This window comes from Choloepus didactylus, chromosome 5 (genome assembly GCF_015220235.1).
Source record: "Choloepus didactylus isolate mChoDid1 chromosome 5, mChoDid1.pri, whole genome shotgun sequence".
In the NCBI taxonomy this organism is placed as follows: Eukaryota; Metazoa; Chordata; class Mammalia; order Pilosa; family Megalonychidae; genus Choloepus; species Choloepus didactylus.
The window spans coordinates 65,251,507-65,274,194 of NC_051311.1; the positions used below are offsets into that span (position 1 = coordinate 65,251,507).

The 22,688-nt window shown below is 40.6% G+C and overlaps 1 protein-coding gene across 2 annotated transcripts in view; it reads left to right on the plus strand.

Moving 5' to 3' along the window:
* The window catches only part of GRM8 (glutamate metabotropic receptor 8), an 896,233-nt gene that overhangs the window by 180,919 nt on the left and 692,626 nt on the right, over positions 1–22,688 (plus strand). The gene's annotated exons all lie outside the window — the stretch shown is intronic.

Sequence of the window (22,688 nt, forward strand, 5' to 3'; positions counted from 1 at the left end):
ATGTTCTTTTGAGTCTTCTCTCTTCTCTTGTTAGATCCTATCTTTAATTGTCATTGTCTCTTTAGTTGTTCTTTCTTTTTTTTTTAAATTGTGGGCGCATATAAGCAACATAAACTTTCCCATCTCAACCACTCAGAGGAATTAATTGCATTCATTATGTTGTGGTACCCTAACCACGTTGCATTTACTAAAACTCCTCCATCTTCCCAAACAGAAACCCTATGCATTAACTCCCCATTCCCCTACCCCTCACCCCTGGCAACCTGTACTCTAATTTCTGCGTCTTTCAGTTTGCACATTCTCCAAAATTTGCTTTGTAGTTACCATGGGGATTAAATTTAACATCCTTAATCTAAAACAATCTCATTTGCTTTGATACCAACTTAACTTCAATAGTATATATAAACTATGTTCCTATACCCCTCTGTCCTCCCACCTTTATGAAATTATGGTCATAAATAACGTGTTTTTACATTTTGAGTACAAAACCCACTGATTTTTTATTGCATTTTAGATCTCATAGGAAGTATAAAGTAGAGATACAATAAAAAATGCAGTAATACTGGCATTTATATTCACTCTTGTCATTTACGCCTGGGAATGTCTTAATCTCTTCCCCATTTCTGTAAGACAGTTTGACCAGATATAAAATTCTTGGCTGGCCATATTTTGCTTTCAGCACTTGAAATATGCCATCCCATTGTCTTCTTGTCTCTACGATTTCTGATAAGAGATCAGCATTTAATCTTATTGAGGCTCCCTTGAACGTGATATGTTGTTTCTCTCTTGTGGCTTCCATAATTCTGTCTTTATCTTTGGCATTTGACAGTTTAAGTATAATATGCTACAGTATGGGTCTGTTTGGTTTCTCCCAATGTTCCTCAGGCTTGGTTCACTTTTCTTCATTCTTTCCTCTTCCTTTTCCTCAGTTTGGCTGATTTCAATGGTCTTATCTTCAAGTTCACTGACTCTTTATTCTGTCAACTCCAATTTTCCCAGGGAATTTTAAAATTCTGTTACTGTGGTTTTCAGCTCTGTTTGGTTCCTTTTCATAATTTGCATCTCTATACTCATATTACCTTTGCATTCATCTATTGTTTTCCTGATTTCATTTAGTTCTTTGTCCATGTTTTCCTTTAGCTCTTTGAGCATATTTGGGATGATTTTTTAAAAGTCTTGGTCTGGTATGTCCCTGGTCTGGGCATTCTCACTGATGGTTTCTAATGCTTTAATTTTGTTCTTTGTCTGGGCCATCACTTCCTGTTTTTTTTGTACATTTGATAATATTTTGTTGAAATGACATTTTGATATTTAAATATGTTGTCACCCTGAGGCATCTGCTTTTTAAGCTTGTACTCAGCTAGTGTTATGTCAGCATTTTCCTTGAATGCTAGGCACTACCACCCCCCAAAAAAAGGAGAAGGGAAAAAAGAAAATACATTTCCCAGTCCTTGCTTTTTGACCTGTGCAAGTGCTCTCTTTCAGAGCTTTTCCATACAGTGAGTTTAGAAAATAGCTCACAGGGAAAGCATACAGGTTGCCCAAATCCTTTCTGTGCATGTCTGTTATCTTGGGCATACACATGTGGCCCTGGGAGTTCCCCCATTTACAGGGATATGAATTTCCCCTCTTTCCTAAGAAATAGCTTCCTCACAGTCTGGGCACTACTATCCTGTGTCCTACAGCCAAGAATCCCTGCACCAGGCAGCCACTGACTGCGCTTCTATAATGTTCTGCAGGAGAGCTTGCCTTCTACATGCAGGGCAAGTTCTGGGATGGTGAGTCCCTCAGGCCACCACCAGACAGATTAGGCCACATGTACATGCACCCAGTATGTGCACGAGGGTTACTCTGCTCCTTCTGGAACTGGGCCTAGAGATCCACACTGGGAGTGTGAGCCAGCTCCGTGCTGAGCTGGTGAGGTTTGGGTGAGGAGCCAGCAGGGCACCACCAGATCATGCTGCCTTTTTTTTTTTTTTTAATTAGATAAGTTGTAGGTTTCCAGAAAAATCATACATAAATTACAGACTTCCCATATACCACCCTATTGGTCCTATTACTTTTAAGTGGCCTTTTTCTTGATTTCAGCACTTGCCCTGTAACTGCAATCCTTTAACTGTTTTTTTTGGAGTGTTGAGAAAGATATTTCTGCCAGTTTTTGCTGGTTATTCAGAGCTTCTGTGGGGGGAGGAGCCCTGAAGCATCTCGCTCCACCATCTTGATTGGGGTGGGACTCCCCAACATGAATAATTTTCCCTTTTTCCTACCTTCAAATTTATGATTCTGAAGAGCTTGCCCCAACAAGGAGATTTATGCTTCTGGGTTCCCAACATCCTTGGTATGCATTCTTCCACCCCACATTCTTTCCCCATCCGTGGTGATAAAGATTTGTTACTCCAGTCTCACCCTGAAATCTTCAGTCGTCGAAAATTATTGTCACCAGACCTGTGATATTCCCTTCACTAGCCTTTGGTGGCAGCAATTCCCAAACAAGGACCAGGATGGGTAGTTTAGTAGGTGATAGGCAGAAGCACTTGTCAATATCCTCAGGGCTCAGGCAAGATTGGTGGTTCCCTCACCAATGACCTTTACTTCTTTACTGTAGATGTGACACAATTATGCCATAGCTTTGTTTCAATGACTTTTAGAATTTAAGGCTTATTGTAAGCTTATGTCCCCCAGATTGTTGATGGTGTGTCATGTTCACAGAGAACTGTAAAGCTCATCTCTAAGTCATGAAGGTGTCCTGTGGTTTTATGTACTGTTTACTACGACAAACGTGGTTTAAGGTGCATCTACAGTCCCCACTCTATTCCCACAGTTCACCTAGTCAGATGCAAAGCTGCTGGAAACAACAAGAAGACTATAGTTCAGTCTTTCTCCTTTAAGGATTTCAACCCCTGGTCTGTTTTGTGTCTGAAGAGTCCAGCATTTGCAAGTATCTTGAAGGGACAGTCCAGTCTAGCTCTATCACTTTTCAATGCTCTCCCAACCTCTTGATGATCAATTCTCCTTAGAGGTTGGGAAACTTATATTTCCAACCCTTGAAATAAAAAATAACTTATTATATCTTTTTCCAAGGAAAAATGGAACTGCCTGCTGTCCCCTTGAATTTCTAGACATCCTCAGTGATTTTTAAGTCCTGTGTTACATTATGATATAGAAGGCACATCTTTCACCACGGAAGGGGAAAAGCCAAAAAGCAATCTCTAAGAGGTCACATCTCTGCTAGGTCCCCATATGTTTCTAAAGTACCTGGTCTAATATACCCATAGCACTGTCTCTCAGGGATTTATGGTCTAGAGAGGAGTTACTTAGAGTTGTTGGTAAATTCTCTGGCAAGGTTCTGGGAAGGCAGGGAAGAAAGCACTTTATTTTGCTCAGATATGTTAGGAAACACTTTCCCAAGATGATGATGGTTGAGCTGATTTGGGAAGAAAGAAAGGGGGAGGCTGACATTTGAGGCAGAGGGGAAGAGCACATGGGAGAGTTTAGAGCCAAGAAAGGGTATAGTGATTTCAAGGAAGTGCGAGTGTTTTCTGTAAGGCTGGGTGCAAGGAGAATGGGGGTTTATGGGAGACTGGTGGGGGATGAGAATGGAAAATAAATTATAGTAGGATTATAAAGGAACTTTTCACCAAACTAGGGAGATAGGAAGGATTTCAAACAGGGAAGCAGCCTGATGAAATTTGTGTTTTAGGAAGGTTGCTCTGACAGCAGGTTGAAAGATGAATGGAGGCACTCAGTCCATCTGTAGGCAGCAAGATGACTTAGAAGGTTATTGCAATAGTCCAGGCAACAATTGACAAGGCCTTAAATAAAGCTGTGTTAGCAAGGATGGAGGTGAGGAAACAAATAGGAGCACTGTTAGGAAGTAGAATAAATAGGTCTTTACAAGCAATCAGATGTGCAGTGAGGGAGAAGGAAGAGTCAGGGATAACTTCTGGCTGTGGCATCTGGGTGAATAGTGCTATTACTAGCCCAAATGAGGAAAACAAAAGGAAATGTTTTGGAGTGGACCAATATTTAAAAAAATATTACTGAATACCTAGTAGGAGCCTGGTGCTGTGTTAGACATTTTGTGGATATGGTCTCACTTAAGCCCAATAACACCCAGTGAGGTCCCATTATCTGTATTTCTAAGATCAGAAATAGAAGTATGAGGAGGCAAGCTCCTATAGCCAGCACCTTGATGCACCTGGCTATGAACCCAGGGCTACTTGTCTTCAAAGCCATGCTGCCTTCTATGGAGATGTTAAGTTTTAGACAAGTCTGTTAGACATCTGGTGTGTGGGGGGATTATCCAATAATCAGTTGAAAATAAAGCAGAAGTAAAACTGGGAGACACCAGGGCTGGCAATATACATTGGGAAAGTGTACGTTTATGGGTATATGAATCCATGAGTGGAAGAAGCAGGGCAGGGAGAAGAGAGAACTGAGTGAGGAGAGACCAGAAAAAATATGACACCCTATGAAAACAAACACTTAAGGAACAGGGAGGAAGAGGAGCCTGGAAAGTAGGGTGAGAAGGTGCCACCAGAACAGCTGTTCTTTTTCATATAGGATGCTTGGAGGTCCCATTCAAGGTCAGAATATCGTGCATCAATTAGGGATTCCTTTTCCATAAGTAACAGAGATCCTCCCAAATGTGACAAAATAATTTAGAAGTATCATGGCACCATGATATCAACAGTCATTTGCTCTTCACCCTTAGTGTGTGACCTTCATCCTCATGCTCTCAAGATGGATGCTGGAGCTCCAGCCAACATACTTGCATCTCAGGCAAGAAGTAAGAATAGGTCAAGTGGCAAAAATGACTCTTGCCAGCTTCTTTTAAAGAACTTTCTGATAAATCCAGCTGGATGACTTCCAATTATATCTCAGTGACCAGAGCTGTGTCATGCAATCACCCTGGCTATAAGGACAATGTATTTTCAACTGAGGCCATTGGCACATTGAACAAAATCAGAATTCTGTCAGAATGCAAGAAGGGGGGAATAAATATTGAGGGCACAATTAACTGTCTTTTCCAGGTGTAGGAGAAAGTGAGGGTAGAGGTAAGGAATATATAGACTGCAACATGCAAATTCTAACTTCTAGCTCCATATCTCTATGAGCTTGTGATGGATACACTCACCATGTAGCATATGTTTCAACTTAACAGGCTAGTTTGGAAACATTTGGCTTGTAAATGAATTTGTCTGATTGAATGTCTGAATACTTTGACTTTATTTGACTCTTCCTAATTTAATCCTTATAAACCAAAGAAGACATAGCGAAGTTCCACTAAACTGGCTATAATATTAAAGCCAAAGGAGTGGACTGCCACCCACCAAGCTCTAAGGTGGTGTTCATGGCTGTCTCAGGCGATGTGCTGGACTGGAACTCTTCTGGTTCTGGGTCTGGTTCCTTCTACCTAGGAAGGGGTAGTATCCGTTTAAGTGCACAGGCTTTGGGGTCAGTCTTCATGGGTTCGAATTCTCTGGTATTTGCCCACTGGTACTACTGTGTGTGTTGTTGAGTGAGTGACTTCTCGAAGCCTCACTTGCCTATTCTGTAAAGTTTTTAGCTTAAAGTCTAGCATGCAGTAAACCCTCATAAAATGTTTGCTGTTAATATTATGGCCAAAGAAACACTTATACGTTAGTGTTCATCACTGATAAAAGCCCAAGTTGTTACCTTTCCCAGGAGGGATTTATGTGATAACAGGGATCAGAGTTTTCCATTAGAAGAATTAGCTTAATGCTTTGCACATTGAATTAATAGGTAAATATTCATTGAATGACTGAATTATTTTTCTGTACCAATGAGTGGGATCAGAGAACTATGGCAGGCGAGAAAGGAGGAAACTGAGGCCCAGAGAGATGAGTGACTTAGTAAAGGTCACTCATTGAGTCAGTGGAAAAACCAGTACAGTCCTGGCTTCTGGTCTACCGCTCTTTCCCTGTGAGCACGGGGGACTCAGTCACCCTTGAATCCATCCCATGAAGCCAGTGTCTGGCTTGCCAAGCCAGCCTCGCAGAGTGGACTGGGTTTTATATTCTCCTTTGTGTAGCAAAGTGCAGGATAGTCTTCTGGTACCAGGTTTGGTGAAATCCTGAAAGGACTTACTCCTGAATGCGTGAATGTATTTGTATTTTATGTTTAAATAAAAAAAAGTCATAATTATTAGACTATATGTACATGGAACAGAAGGCAAAGAATCATGGATTTTCATCTCTTCCTCTCTGGGTCTAGCCCTTGAAGGTGTAGCATGTGCTCCGTGTGTGCCCACTGACCCTTTGTTCTTTCTCCTTAATCTTGTGCCATTTGAGCTGAGAGGTGAAGTCCATGAGCTGTTCCGGGCCACCGTCCTTCTTGATCCCTCTGCGTCGCCCAGCCCTGATGATGCCTTCTTTGTCTTGAAGCTGTTTCCTTTTCGGGCTTCTGTGACACAGAGAAGCATGCAGATGTCCTTCTCTTATGCTTCCCTCTCAACACCTTTACCTCTTCCCACCCCTAATGGTAAATGTTTCAGAAGATCTGTCCATTCTTGGCAATCTCATCATCTGTATGTTGATGACTCCCCAAGTGATATCTTCAGTCCTGATGTCTCATCCAAGCTCCAGACTCACGCTCTCTCATTTATATTCATCCTCCCTCATTCTGCTTCCACTGTCCCACTCCCCTTCTGAGCCTGGCACAGTATGGGTGCAGGGGTTACATAGGAAGGCTACCGTTTCTGCATTCAGAGCCCAGGCCAGCAGGAGAGAGAGATATTGACTTGCACAATCACAGTAATTCTAGCGATTTAAGAAGAACAGAATGAGGACGTGCCTGGGGTTCCGTGGGAACACAGATCGAGTACATTTATTAATGTTTAATGCCGTCTGTGTAGGGTGATGCCAGGGCTGGCTCCATGAAGACGGTGTCTGAGTTGAATTTTGAAGCATGAAGTTTAAGTGTTCCAGGGAGCATCCTGCTGAATTGCACAGGGACTGAGAAAGCAAGAAAGCAAGGCATGGGCTTGCAATTGCAAATTGTTCAGCGTGACTGGGGTTTACGGAGTTCAGAATTGAGGCTGGGGGAGGGGTGGGGAAGTTAAGAGAGAATAGGCTGGAAATGTGAGCAAAGACCAGCTCAAACAGGACCTTCTGTGTTATCCTAGGGATTTTTAACTGCTAAATTTCTCTAATTAGCATCTCTTTCTTATAATCACTAAGATTGAAATGATCTTTCACTTCGAATATCTCTGTTCACTGTATTAAATTCAGCCTATGGGGAGATACCTAGCAGTGGGTGTTTTGTTTATAGGAGTCATTTCTGGTAAAGGGAAGAAAAGCTGGTTTTGGCAAACAGTATAAGATCCAACCCCAAACTGGCTTAAATATTAAGTGCATTTTTTTTTTTTTCCTACATAACGAGAAGTCTGGAGATAGGTCAATTTCAGTGTTGGTTATTTCAATACCTGATGAAGGCAGCAAGGATCCAGCGTCTTTCTATTTTTCTGCTCTGTTGTCTTTAGCATGTGGGCTTGCCCTTCATCTGTCTGCCCTCAGTCTCAGGATGGATGCAGCAGGTCCAGTTATCATAGGTAGATGCCAACACAGGGAAGTTTTTCCTTATGGATGTCTCTCTTTTCTTTTTTTTTTAAAGAACAAGAAAACCTTTCCCAGGAGCCTTCAGAAGACTCCCCGTCATGTTTCCTTGGCAGAAGTCTATCACATGCTTATTTCTAAATCCATCAGGAAAATACAATTATAATGATTAAGTTATACCATTCATTTTCAATGGTAGAAATATTGCCACCATGGGGCAAAAATTTGTTATTTGGGGGAAGATTTATTTCCTATACTGATGTAACAGATACCACAAACTTAGTGGCTTAAAACAACACAAGCTTATTATTTTACAGTTCTGGAGGTTAGCAATCCAACTTGAGTCTCAGTGGGCTAAAATCAGGGTGATGGCAAGCTGTGTTTTTCCTGGAGGCTCTAGGGAAGAATCTGTTTCCTTGCCTTTTCCAGCTTGTCAAGGCTGCCTGCATTTCTTTGCTCCTGACCCCCTTCTATCTTGCAAGCAAGCAATGGCTGGTGCATCCTTTTCATGATGACTTCTTTATGATTCTGACTCTTCTGCCTCCCACTTCCCAATTTAAGGACCCTTATGATTACATTGGGCCCACCAGGATAAGCCATGACAAACTGTCCATCTCCAGATCAGCCAAATGGCAACCTTAATTCCATCTGCAATCTTATTTCCCCTTTGCCATGTAATTTAACATATCACAGATTCCAGAGATTAGGCTGTGGGCATCTGAGGGGGCATTATTCTGCCTGCCACAGGAGGGAAAAAAATCTTAGATGTTACAATGTTTTGTGATTCTCCAGAGGGCCATGGTGCATAAACAGGTGCACAGTATATCAGTGATATTAAAATTTCAGGGTCGGGGGTTGAATGTGAAAAAATGTCCACAAAGACTCCCTAGGAAGGCAATAAGGAAAAAATGATTGAGAAACACTGAGTTAGAATAAACCAAGATTCGGCAATGGGGCACTCAGGGAGGGCCAACATGCCAAGACAAGTGGCTGCAGTTACTAGGACAATCCGCTCATAAGGAGGAAGCAGAAATAGCTTTTGGGTCAACAATAAGCATAACCTGCTCCAGGAGAGCTGTGTGAAGCTGAGGTAAGAGAAAGGGTGATCATTAGGCAGAGAGCCATTAGCTCTGGCAGGGACAAACTCATGCAAAATTCAGACAGTTCTTGTTGCCAATTGCTTTCCCTTTCCAGTATTTTTGATTTACTTTTATTTTATCTTTAAATAAAACTTTGAATTATCTATCCTTAGAGAGCATCAAAGTTTGTCATTGGCTTTAAGATATATATATAAGCTGTTGCATAATACTTCAATTGTGCCTATATGTGTCATGGTTGGATGATTTGATGTAGTAATACCTGGAAGATGAGATCAAATGGTTAATTTGAAAGGTTATAATGAAATTTCTTATTTCTTTATATATGTTCTTCCTTATATATGGGCATTGTTTTTTTTGTTTTCACCAACTGGCAGTTTATCTGGAAGTTACCATTTGAAATTCCATTACTTCATGAACTACTCACAAAGCTTTGGAAAATTACTGCTAATTCTGAAATAATTGTACCTCTTGTCATTACTCAGTCAAGAAAAATGGGCATTTATGCATGGTTTAGCAATATTTAGATAGGTTGTTACACCTCTTCATTTAAAATAGGCCTGATTGCAATGCAAATTGCAAGCTGTGATGCCATCCCTGAAAATTGGAATGGCAACAATCTCACGTGGTTAATATCCTCTGCTGTTGATGGTGCTCATAGCTGTGTTCAATCATCTTTGGATCTTTTAATAAGAGACCAGAGTATGGTCTTTTCAACTAAGGCCATATCTAGTATCATATATAGTCATTCCTAGTGCCATGTATGCCTTTGCTATCTAACAAGAATTATGTTTGTCCTCTGCTGTCAGTATAGTCTCCACCACCGTGCCAGGGCTGGTACTGGGATTGGGGAGTGGCTCTATGAACAATCAATTAAATTTTACAAACATTATTAAATTATTGTAATTATTAAACGCCTATCCTATGCCAGGGATTGTGCTAAAGAAGCTAAAAGGGAATGATCTGTGCTGCCAAAAAGTCTTGTCTTACAAGAAGGATGAATGATGCAATAGTAGTGTGCAAAAAAGTGTTATGAAAACACAGGTGGAGGAGTAGAAAGAGGGAAGAGGGGTCAGGAAAAGCTGCAAGAGGAAGCGATTTTTGATCCAGATCTTGTTAGTGCAACCAAAGAAAGAAAATGCTATTTTAAAGGATAGTCATTTTCTAAGAAACTGGAAGGAACTTGGGTAAGCCTGGAACTGCTTTTGGGAATGAAGCTGCCTACCACCAAGTTGCTCTAGATCAGGATTTATCAACCTTGGCACTGTTGACATTTTGGGCTTGTTAATTCTTTGTTGTGGGAGCCTTCCTGTGCATTGTAGGCAGTTTAGCGGCATCCCTGGTCTCTTCCCACTAGATAGATGCTAGCAGCACCCCCTTGCTCATGACAACCAAAATGTCTCAGACATTGCCAAGTGTCCCCTGGTTGAGAATATCTGTTTTAGATAGTAGAGTGAGAAGATAGTATCCCAGGCAATTCTGGAAGGAGGAGGAAAGGAGAAAAAGAGAATAGGGAAGGAGAGTAAAGAGGAGTCAGGGAGCTGGGAAAAATTTAGGTTATCCAATGGAGTTAACTGGCCAGTAAATGTCTCTGGAGGAGTGCCCTTTAAAAAACAATCATGTCTATTGGACCATTTGAAGTGGCTTGTATTGTTTTAGTGTAAACTGCCTCCCCACTCACCCAAAGCTTCTCCTACATACTGTGGTCTTTTGTGAGTGATTTTTATTTTCAGTGGGAGTCTTTGAAAGGGGTTTAACTTCCACATATGGTGCAGAAGAGAGAATAGCTCATTAGGACAGCTAGCTTATTCATAACCAGAACTATCTGATAAGAAAGGAACTAGACCCATAGGCAACCAACCACAAGGCTGGACCCTGCTCTGGAATTCACAGTGATTTGGGTGAAGTCCATGAATGTACACCGAGAATAAGATGGAAGTTTAGGCAATACAGTTTAGATCTCAAAGAGGAGGGCATACCCTTGTTTGACATCTGGGTTACATGGGAAAGACCTTGCTGGTTACAGAAATGAGATTACTTATGAAAAGTGCTAGCCTTTACTTGGCTGACCACCAGAGGGCAAGAGTGAGCACATGGACGCTCCCAAGTCCTCTTTAACTTTTAGTCCAGCAAATCTGCCCTGCTCAGCCAGACACACACACATGCATGCATACACATTTTCACACACCATTGAAGAGCTGTGCTGGGAAAAGTAGTATGGAAAGAGAAGACAATATAGAATAAAAAAGGCTACGGAAAGGGAGTACAGCACAAGGATATGGGGTGTGGACAGTGGTTAGAGCACTGGACTGGGAGTTTGGGGACAGGGCTTCTGTCCTGGCTCATTGCCTAATTTACTGTGTGACCTTAGGATATCACTGGACTTCTTTGGACTTTAATTTCCTCCTCATTAAAGGAGTTGGTTCGGCTATGTTGTCCACGGCCTAACCACAGACCTTTCCAGCTCTGATAGCTTATGAGTCCATGAGAATGTAAGGCATAAGTGATGTGGCTCCTGTCCTCCACTTGGGAAGGCTCTGGATATAAGGACTTTTGCTTTTAGAACCTGAATCAGAGCAGCCCAGTTAAAGCCAAACCCAGATGTGGATGGACACAATGGCCAAACATGGAGCAAAGGATCCTGCCACAGCCCAAGTCTTCAATTAGCTGCCAGATCCTCAGAGGATCCCTGTGAGATCCTGCTGTTAGGGATCCTTTAGGAGACATTAAAATCTGGATTTTCTCGTGAAAGGCACTGGGAAGAACCAAAGAGACAAATGGGAGCCGCTTCCATAGCAGTCCCTGACCCTAAATGTTGAGCAGGCAGTCCCAGAAGTTTCCTTAGCTGGGCCATTCTTGCCTTGGCCCAATCTTTCCAGAGTGTTCTCTGTTTTTCCCTGGGCTTGCAGTCTCACCCCTATCAGTATTTATTTGTTGTTGGTAATGATGATTCAAAACTGGCCTTTTCCTCCTTTTTCCCTATTTGCTGTGCTTTCAAGATGGGTTGGAACATGGAGCAGAAATGGAGGACTTCCTTTCCTGTTGCACATTAAAGCATTAATTTTGCCACCCCCCCCCCCCGCCAGCTCTCCCATCCCCATTTGGGACTCAAGGCTGTCTTAATGAGTATCTTACCCTACTGTTGGAAACTGTTTACCAGTTTCTGCTTCTAATGCAGCTGTCAGACGCTCGAAATGTCTGTTAGCCAAACTGACTCTCTACCAACCTACCAACCGCGTTTTCCAAGCTTCTGTCTGTTAAACGTGGTGTTTCTGACTAGACTAAATGTATCAAACAGTCTTTTAACACTTTTAAAGCATGGTATTTGCCACTATACAATTCAATTCAATAAATATCTTTCACTTTCTCTGTGTAAGGCCTTCTGCTTCTTGCAGCTGGGTTGTATGAAGATGAATAAGGAGCTATGCTTTCCTTTTTCCAATCGGAACTCCAGATAGAGCTTGGGTGGCAGGAATGGGTTGATGGGTTGTTTTGCCCTCCTTCTTTCAGGAGCATGAAGAGAACTTTCCCACGCAGTTAGTCAGTGCTTACTATTTGCATACTCTCCTCCCCTTATCACCTGCCTCAAAAAACAGGACAAAACTGGGGTCATAAACTAAATTCAATAAATTCTTGACAATATACAGACTCCATAGGTCACTGCTACACCCTTCATTTTATCCCATCTGAAGATCAAGAGGGTAGATTTATCTCACGGACAATGAGACAGAGCTCCTTGTTTGTTTCTGGTTTCTCTGTTATTAGTCATTGTTGTTACTCATACCCCACCCTGTGCCCCCCAAATTAAAGCTTTAAAATTCCAACTACAGCATTACATAAATGCATTCATCAAATGACTATATTCCTGTACTTCCACCAATTTGTATTTACTGTCCCTAATCAATTTCATTTTACTAACCTACCAGCACAGCTACCTTTTCTACAGTATGGTTCATTAGCCAAGTTATTGTGGGAATATCTAATTCTAGTGGATTTAGGGCTTTCACCCTAATAATGCTACATTTTATTGTAAAAACAATATTGGTTGCCCATGATATATTGTATAAGAAGTCCTCAGTCTGTAACTGGGCAATGTATAGTTTGAGCTTAAAGGCTTACCTGGTGAAACTGTAAGATGCTGTCTACCTCCATCCCACCCTCCACTTCTATCACTTAGGTCTTTATTAGCAACTTGGTTGTGGGCAGCATTTCCTACCCCAGCAATTTTTGGGAAAGTAAAATAAGCCCTTGTGCAGAATGGGTAGGGATTCCTACATTAGGTGTGGCTGTCTTGAGGGAAGGAAACACTGATAATTCTGAGAGTCAAATGAATTTCGGAGTACACAAAGGCAAGCTGACCTTCTGTTGAAGCATCCTACCTGGGAGAGTGTTTATAAATGGGACACTGATGAGCACTTGATGATTATCTAAAATTCCAGAAATTCCAATGAAAAGATCGGAGTATAGCCCTAGACAGAACTTGACTATATCAGTGGATTCCAAACTGTTGCAGGGATGAAGGTAATAACATATCCAAGAGGAGAAGGTGCTAACAGAGCACAGAATTAAGGTAGCATTTAAAAGGGGAGAGGAGAGGCTATAGAAGGCAGTTGGTAATTATCTGACAGTTAGGAAAGAGGGCCAGTATACTGGATAGACTCTTATGGCACAACGGGGAAGGCAACTTGGTAATGGGGAAGAATGCTTTATCTCAAGAAGCGTGTCTCAAAATCATCTACCATTTCAAATGATGGTGAAGTGGTGTGAGTGTTGGCTCATGTAAGCCATTTCCCAGTTGCCTAATAAATTTGAGTTGCTGGATGTGCAAAGCTAAGGACTGTCACCCAGAAGAGGGCAAGTGGGGATGTCCCAGAATCTCTGTCCCCAGAGAAGGAATGACACCCTACCTCATTCCCTTCCAATATACACATCTGTGACCTTCTGCTGTCCTTGTCCTTGCTTATATTGCACAATTTCATGCTCAGATGTGAAACATGCATGAAAATTGGAAATGTAGAAGATAGACTATGTGGAATTAAATTTTTATAAATGGCAAAAAGGCTGAGTTTTACATTGAAGAACCAAAAGCCTCTTCCTACCCCGTTAATGGTGCTTGTACCCTGATGATAATTAATCAGAATACTATTTTATTACTAACCTTTATTATTTAAAAAAGTCCAATTTTTTTTTGGAATATCAGATTAATTCAGCATGCTACTGTATTCTTATCTGGGCTTATCAGTAGCTACTAGTTTCATTTCCAAATCTTATTAAACCAAACACATTACAGCAATTGGTATGTGAAACATTCCAGCATTACTAAAACTTCTTTATGGAAACATGAATTAAATTAAAGCATACTCTTTTGGTTGTAACATTTATTAATGTTACAGTCAATCCATAGAAGAATTTTCATTTCAAGGACAAAAATTTGTTGCAGAAACTTCAAGTTATTTAAGAGCCAGTGCTCACGCTCAACAGGGTTTCTGTCGAGTTAGAGGAGAGCAGTCTTATCATTTGGATAAAAAATGTCTGAGGGAAAACTCTGTGCTCAAAAGGGTCCTCTGGGACTGGGTCTTTCCTTGTGTCCCTGATCTGGTGGGTTTTCCCCTCCTGGTGGGTACTGAGAGCCAGAGAGTTTCATGAATTTGAACTAAAGACGCTCTCGTGCTGTTTTGCAGATCTTTGATCTTTGCTGAGTCAGTTTTCGTTTCATCGACCTTGATGTGATAGTGAATTTTGTGTGTCAACTTGGCTAGATTATGATGTCCAGTCCTTTGGTGAAACACTGGCCTAATTGTTGCTGTGAAGGTATTGCATAGATAGAATTAGCATCTCCAGTGAGCTGACTTTAAGTAAAGGAGATACCTTTAATTAAGATTAATAATGTGGGTGTGCTTCATCCAATCAGCTTGAGGCCTTAAGGGCAAGAATGAAGGTTTTAGACATCAGAAGAAGGAATTATGCCTCAAGACTATTCTCCATTCCTTCCTGGGCTTCCAGCCTGAGGAATTCAGACTCAAGACTTCAACATCACTCTTACTGGTATTTTCTGCCTCCTACCTGCTCTATGGAATTCAGACTTGCCAACCCCTACAATCGCATAAGCCAATTCTTAAATATACATAAAATTATTATATGCATATATAATACATTTACATACACACACACACACACACACACATATAAACACACAATTGGTTCTATTTCTCTGGAGAATCCTGACTGCTCTACTTGGGAAAGCCAAGTCTTCTGGCCTATAGAATCAGACAAAATGAGGTCATCTGGCCCATATTTCTACAATCCTGAAAAAGTAAGTGGAAGCCTGAAACCCTCTGAAAGTGTGCATCTTTTTAAAAACCCATGCCTGTCATAAACTTCCTGAATAGCCATCTCTGGGGCCGCTCCGACGGAACCGCAGGCTGGCTTTCTCTGCACTTACTCATTTGCCCCCTTTGCAGTCACAGCCCATTACTTCTCTCTTCCTGTTGATGTGGTCAGGCTGACCCAGCGGCATCTGGACTTTTGCCTTGGAGGCCTTTGGTGTGGTCTACCCTCTTCAGCTGTTAAGCTATTTCTTCTCTAATAGGTCCCTGCAGTCCCTGGAAGTTTTATCCCCTGCAAAGGTCTGCTCAGTGGACTGGAATGAGTGATATTTGTTCCTGCCTTCTGGGCAGAGGAAGGCTGCCTTCCAGCTGTGGCAGTGATGACTGACTGACTTCTCTCTCCTTCTCATTTCTCCTTCCCCTTCCCCTCCCTCCTCTAGGAGCACAGAACTCTACTTTTTGAAGCAAGAGGGAAAAAATAAAAAGCAAAATGAGATGGTTTATTTGCAAGCAACAGGTGGGCTAGCCTCACCTTCCCTGGTCCCCTGCCAAAAATAAAAGAAGGGAACTAGAACAGCTTCTGACCTTATCTTGCCCTTCCTCAAGAACTGCCTAAAATAGTGTTTAAGATTTATCATGTGGGATGGAGCTTTCTAACCTAAATTGCGTTGTTTTTTTTTTTGTTTTTTTTTTTTTTACCTCTCTATGAACATTCTTTGATTTCCTTATGTTCCAAAATAGCAGTTTATCTCCTTCCTTCCTTCACTTATTTGGTGCCTACTATTTGCACTGTGCTGAGCCAGATTCTATAAAATAAATATAATATAAACATATATAATATTAGCATTCAGTTGTTGGTAGGACAGGCAAGAAACACACATTAAACCCTTATGAAACAATGCAAGGAAGCATATAATTCAGTTTGAGAGCAAGTGATACAGGTATAAATGCCAGAAAGTTTCAGAAAATGGGAGATGAGTATAATCTGGAGTGGATGGGGAAAAAAATAAACAAGCACAGTGAGTCTTTAATGCTCAGGGGATTGTACTTTATTCTGTAGATAATGTAGAGCTGTTTTAGAAATATGTTAACATTGAACGTGCGTTCATCTTGTTGGAAGAGATGAGCACACCAGAACTTTTTGTGGCAGTGAAGGAAGTAGCTCAGTGAAATGTGACTGAAGTCTCTTCAGACATGGAGCCTCTCCCTCAAATGCAAATATAATGGAAATGAAGGAAGGGAAAATGCTTGCTGAACTAAGACTAGAGGGTTGGCTGAGTAGACACAGATTCTATGGTTTGATGTTTGGATGAACGAGGTCTTGAGCAGGTGAGCCTGGGCTGGAGGACAGGATGCGTCAGAGCGAATGGAGGAAGCCAGGCAAAAACCCTGGACACCGAGCATTAGCTTACATCTCATGGGCGGAGTGGTAGCACTGAAGGCGGCATGAGTAAGAATTGGGCAATCAAAGGGAGTGGAGAGAAATTGTGAGTTGAGGAGAGGTTTTTGGCATTGGGGAGTTACGTTTCTGTTTTGAAATCAGCAGCATCAGTGCATTCCACTAATGGCAACACTGGGTATGTGGAAATGGAGAGGGAAAATCCTCAAGAAAAAGAGAAGTATTTCTATTTTGACCATATCATGTAAGTTGAGGTTCTGATATCCAATTTAAAATATCTTGAATAGAGAGGATGCCAATTTGAGTTATTTCTGGTAAAAACAAAAACAAAAACAAAAACAAAAAACCACAACAAAACAGCAAAAACATTTAGAGAAGAAGTCAACCATGAATCTCCATTGTGTAATTGTATTTTTAATCTATTAATTTGATTTACGTTCAGAGACAACATTCTCTTTTTGAGTTACTATGTTTCCCATTTCCTGTGAACTGATCCCTGCAAATCAGAAGAGGAGTGAGAAAACATCTGAGTTGCTGGGCAGGGTTGCGTCCACCTAGGTTTTGATCTGGCCCAATGGTTGAAGATCCTGTCAGGGACTAGTAAAGTAGGCTATTGTGGGTGATGTAGGCAACAGAACACTAAAGGTCTTGAATTAATATCTGTTCACCTCATGCTTCAATTTGACTAGCCTAAGGACATCAACGCACAAAGAAAGCAGGATAAGGTGATTTGAAATATATCTGAAAACCAAGTCTGCAGAGAAGCAAATCCGGTTTTAAGCTCATTAAGGGATAATACTAGATACTCCATGATATCAGATTAACCATTAAAAACCTTTGAACATTCAGTTGGAAACTAGGGCACTTTTTCAAATCTTTTGAGATTCAGTTTTTGAAGCTAATAAAACTCAAGGTTTTTAAAAATGTATCTTTTTTTTCCCGCCCAGCCATGATGAAGAGAACATTATAAGAAATTTCCTTAAACTACTTAGGTCAAGTCTAAGAAGTTAGTTTGGAGAAAGAATTTCTTTGGCATTCATGTTATTTTCTGTAGCATAGTAAGGATGATCTGAAACTCACAGAAAATTTAGTCTTTCAGATTCTGGCATATGGATTTCCTAAACAATTTGAGGGATAAAATCAAGGTACCTACTCTGGTACATCATTGAATGTTGTTAGAAACTTAAGACGAACTACTCCAATAACTTTCCTAGGTGGAATTTTAATGAGAAAGGTGCCATTTATTTTCTTACACAGCTTAGTGGTTAAAGGGTATGGCCTTTGAAGATAGATGCTTAAGGGTTCAGTTGAGTCTTAGCTCTACTGTGACCATTGGTGGGATCTTGGACTATTTTCCAAGCCTTAGTTTCCTCATCTGTGTGTGGGGATGCCATAGTCCTTACAGCACAAGACCATTGAGAGAGTTAAACTAATTTATCTAATACTTACAATATGCTTGAGACAGTCTCTGGCACACGGTAATAGCTCTTAATTTGCAGCATTAATGAAAATCAAGAATGAGAACTATCAGCCCTGTGCTAACTCACTTTTGTCAGCAGGATCCCTTTAGACGTTAGAGTGACTTGAAATGTCTTTACATGGACAAGATACGGGAAGAATTATTGGCTGTATTGACTTGTACACATTATTGAAAAAAGAATGCCTGATTTCTATCATTTGTATTAGTCTTAAAAATTGTTGTGAAATTTGTATCATCTTCCATTCAGTGTTGTGTTGCTGATATAAGTAAAAAAAACAATTCTATTTCAAATGTTTTTAAGGGTAACATTCACCCTTCTACCTGGAAATCATTTTACTTAGATGACAATCAAATACAGTGAGGTACTCAGAATGTAGTTTGTTTTATATAATGATCCTTATGTAGAAACAAGCTGACTTGTAAATACACACACACATTAAGGAGTAGGTGAATTGATTATCCAAGTCCATTTTAGAACTCTCCAAGTACAAATATCAGGTTGTCTTTACCAGATATCTATTTATTCTGATAAATGTTCTTTTAAAAGAGATTTAGATATTGAAGACTGAGATAAATGTAAAAGACAAAGAAAATGACCTGAATTAGTTCCCATCATGTTGTTACTGAGAGTGCTTCTGAATGATTGATAACGAAAAATTTTCCAAATTTGAGAGTGACCTATTTGTTCATTTGCAGATAGGAAGGTGGCAGGGATAATGGGAAGGAAATGAAGTAATATTTGTTGAACACCTACCTACAAGGGCCTTCCAGATCATTTATACCTTGTGTAATTCTCACAAAACCCTGCAAAGTGTACACTATCATGACCGTTTTTCAGATGAAGAAATGTCATCTTGGAGAGTTTACAAAACTCATCAAAAATTTACACTTAAAAGGTGGAATAAATGAATGCTCTTAATCATGACACTATACTGCCATTCCATTTGGAAAAGAATGCTGTCTCCTTTAATAGAATAAGTCAGGATATTGAGAGTAGTGCTAATGTTTGGTTCTGAGAGAGGAGCCCTCTGATGGGAAGAGGTGACGGTTGACAGTTCTATTTTCCCCTTGGGGCCCTCGCATCTGCTGATCCTGACTGTACAAACACTACTACCTGGCAGCAAGTCGAACTGTCAGTCCCCATCGTTACAAAAAAAAAAAAAAAAGTTCCTAAGCACAAAGGGAGATTTCTGAATATTGGTTATAGTTCATATAGCAGTGTATACTGGCTGCCTTTGGAGAGAATGGTAAGGAGATTCCTTTGTCTTCTAATGAAAAGTGCTTCAGAATAACGAACACTCAATCCGAGTTCCAAATCATGTTGTAAATAACACGTGACTACTTTTTCCTCACAAAAGCAGGGAAGACCTCTAAATCTGGTATGATCCTTGTCTCCTTACATCAGTGTTACAGTGGGAGCTCTACTCTACTGACACATGTTCACGTATAAAGCATTGCATCCTGGTTTAAATGAAAGCAAGACAACAGCTGTTCAGATCAGAACAACAGGTGAGCACAAGAAAAGAGAGGTGGGAGGATAAGGTCTTTCCACTATCTTATTCCCATATTGCTCCTTACTGTCCTGTGGCCATCTATAAACTGCAGACTCAGCCTGTCGCCTCCTCTGGGGTCTATCCTGTCTTCTGATGGGGGTCAGAAAAAGGCTTTAGTTTAATGGTCCTGTGACATAGCTTCAAGATCTGCAGTCCAGCGCTGACCTTGTGTTCTGAATCTAGCGATGCAGCTTTTGCCCTGTTGTCTTCCCCCATGAGTGTTCCAGTTCCACTTGGAGATTTTTCCTCAACCAGAACCTAGGGTGACCAACATGGTTTGTCTGGGACCCTCCTGGTTTTAGTACTGAAAGTCTCATGTCCTGCAAAATCCCCGAGTCCCAGGCAAACTAGATCATCAGTCACCCTGTGAGTCCCCATTTTAACAGTGTTCCTGGATCCCCCTTACCACTGGGCCTGGCACTCTGAGTCTCTTTTTAAGAACTCTTTGGTTATTGCTGAGTGCATTAATAAATTGAATTTGGGATGCTGGCTGCAAGTCCCCTAAAGAGTGTGGTTTTGATGATCAAACCACATTGTTTGAGCACAAATTCTAAATGATTTAAATTTCAATTCATAAAAGAGTTCTTTTAATGCCAGGTATTTTGAGTATCCTTGACTAATATGAGGGGGTGGAAGAGATGAGGAAAACTCAAGGCTGACCATATTAGGATAAATGTCCTATTTAGTGGGAAAGCATTCTGCTCTGTTTGCTTTTATTGGTCTGAAGGAAATAAGCATGTAGAATTGCCTGAATATGTGTGATCCTAAACCATATCTTCCTTTATTGTTCCTAAATCACAATCCACCCTTGATGGAACGTTGTCAGAAACATGTTTTATGTGATCCTTGGAGCATTGTTAGTTTTAAGTTAAAAACAAAGATAATGATTGTACCAGTTTGAATGTACTATGTCCTCCCAAACGCCATTTTCTTTGATGTAATCTTGTGTGGGCAGACCTATCAGTGTTGATTAGATTGTAATTCTTTGAGTGATTCCATGGAAATGTGCCCCACCCAACTGTAGGTGATAACTCTGATGAGATAATTTCCATGGAGGTGTGGCCCCACCCATTCAGGGTGGGCCTTGATCAGTGGAGCCATATAAATGAGCTGACAAACAGAAGGAACTCAGTGCAGCTGCAGCTGTGAGTGACATTTTGAAGAGGAGCTACAGCCAAGAGGGACACTTTGAAGAAAGCACAGGAGCTGCAGATGAGAGACAGTTTGAAGATGGCCATTGAAAGCAGACTCTTGGTCCAGAGAAGCTGAGAGAGGACAAATATCCCAAGTGCAACTAAGAGTGACATTTCTGAGGAACTGCAGTCTAGAGAGGAACGTCCTGGGAGAAAGCCATTTTGAAACCAGAACTTTGGAGCAGACGCCAGCCACATGCCTTTCCAGCTAACAGAGGTTTTCCAGACACCATTAGCCATCCTCCAGTGAAGGTACCTGATTGCTGATGTGTTACCTTGGACACTTTATGGCCTTAAGACTAACTGTGTAGCCAAATAAACCCCCTTTTACAAAAGCCAATCCATCTCTGGTGTTTTGCATTCCAGCAGCATTAGCAAACTAGAACAATGATTGAGAAGAAAATAAAGATTATCATAACAAAATGATTTATCTTACTATTAGGGACAGGACTTTATGTAGTACTCTAAATTGTACTGAGTTTACTTTTGCTATAAAAGAAATGTCAGTTTTACCTGGTGACATTTTTAATTGCTCACATCTCATGCAGGATAATATTCTTTAAAACAAAGGGGAGCATTTAAGCATAATGAGGAACTCTCAAGAGCAGAATATAGAACTAAAGCATTGCCTTTATCCATCACTGACAGTGTCTTGGTTAAAAAAAAAAAACAGGGAAACCTAATAAAGAATTTTCCAGATAGATTCTCAAATAAAGCTAAATGTTGAATGGGCTAAATGAAGTTTCACAAAATTAGCTTACAGTGAGGCAAGTCTCCTTTAAGACTTTTAAATAAAGAGTAATTTTTGATAGGGTGGAATTCTGTTTGCTGAGTACAGGAACTGTCACGTGGCAGGCATCATTTACAAAAGAATACAGCACCTGTTACTACCAGATGTGGGGCTTCCTTTACTAAAGAGATGATGGTATGCTTTGCAGAAATGCTCTCATGTGATTTGGTTCATGAGAAAAGAAGCATTTTTGCTCTAGAAATGGTAGCTTCCAAAGCTCCTCTGGTAGGGACTCAGGTGAGAGCACTTAGCCACCAGCGGGAGGTGGCCAAGAAGGACAGAGAGGGAAGTGGGGTCACTGCATGGATGGATTGCTGGAGATGTGTGCTAAGGATAGAGCCTACTATCAGGCCATAAGAGAGTGATATGCAAAAGACAGCATAGGCTTTGAAAGAAGAATCTCAGCTCTACCACCTACTAGCTAGGCAGTCTTAGGCAAATCGCTTAGCCTCTCTGAGCCTTGTTGTGTTTAACTATAAAACAAGTTGGGCCAATAATGCCTCTCTCACAGCGTTGTTTTGAGCCTCAGATGAGATAATGTCTGAGAAAGTACTTGTAAACACTTAAATGCTACACAAAGGTTAACTATTTCCCCATAATGTGGTTTATAATTGCACGTCTTTAGGTATTCTGTGAGTCACAATTTTACCTCCAAAAGCCAAGACCTGATATAAGTTATTCTGTGATACTGAGATTAGTCCTCTCCCTGGGTACAAGCATTATAGAAGTTTAGCACTATATTAAGTAATAGATCTATTGCTCTACTAAATTATTCATAATTCTGTATTCAGTGAATGATCAGTTTGACTGAAATCATTGTCAGGTGTTCTTAGGACTCTGGAGAGCAAGTGGATAAATGACATAAGATTTCTTCAATATGATGACTTTGCTACTATTAAACATTAAGAAAAATCAATTAATGGGTTTGCCATGAAAAAATTGGCACCAAATTCAGTATGGAATTATCCTTTTTTAGAAGTAATTTTTCTTTCAACAAATCAAAGCTTTTCAGCAAAAGTTTTAGGATGATGAAGGATTTGAACTATTGACTCAAGATCAGGGTTTTTGAGTAAGAAAGAGAAACATCTACTTTTTCACAGAGAAAGAAATGTTAGTTTTTTTTTTTATTGAATGAATGAATGAATGAATGGGTTTGGTTCATTTTGGTCAGCAATTTTAGTAGTTGTTGAGAAAGTTGATGTTGAGCCTCTTCTTGGGAAATAGGTGCCTCCATCCCTATCCCTGACTTCTCTTGTATGCTCTAGAACCATCG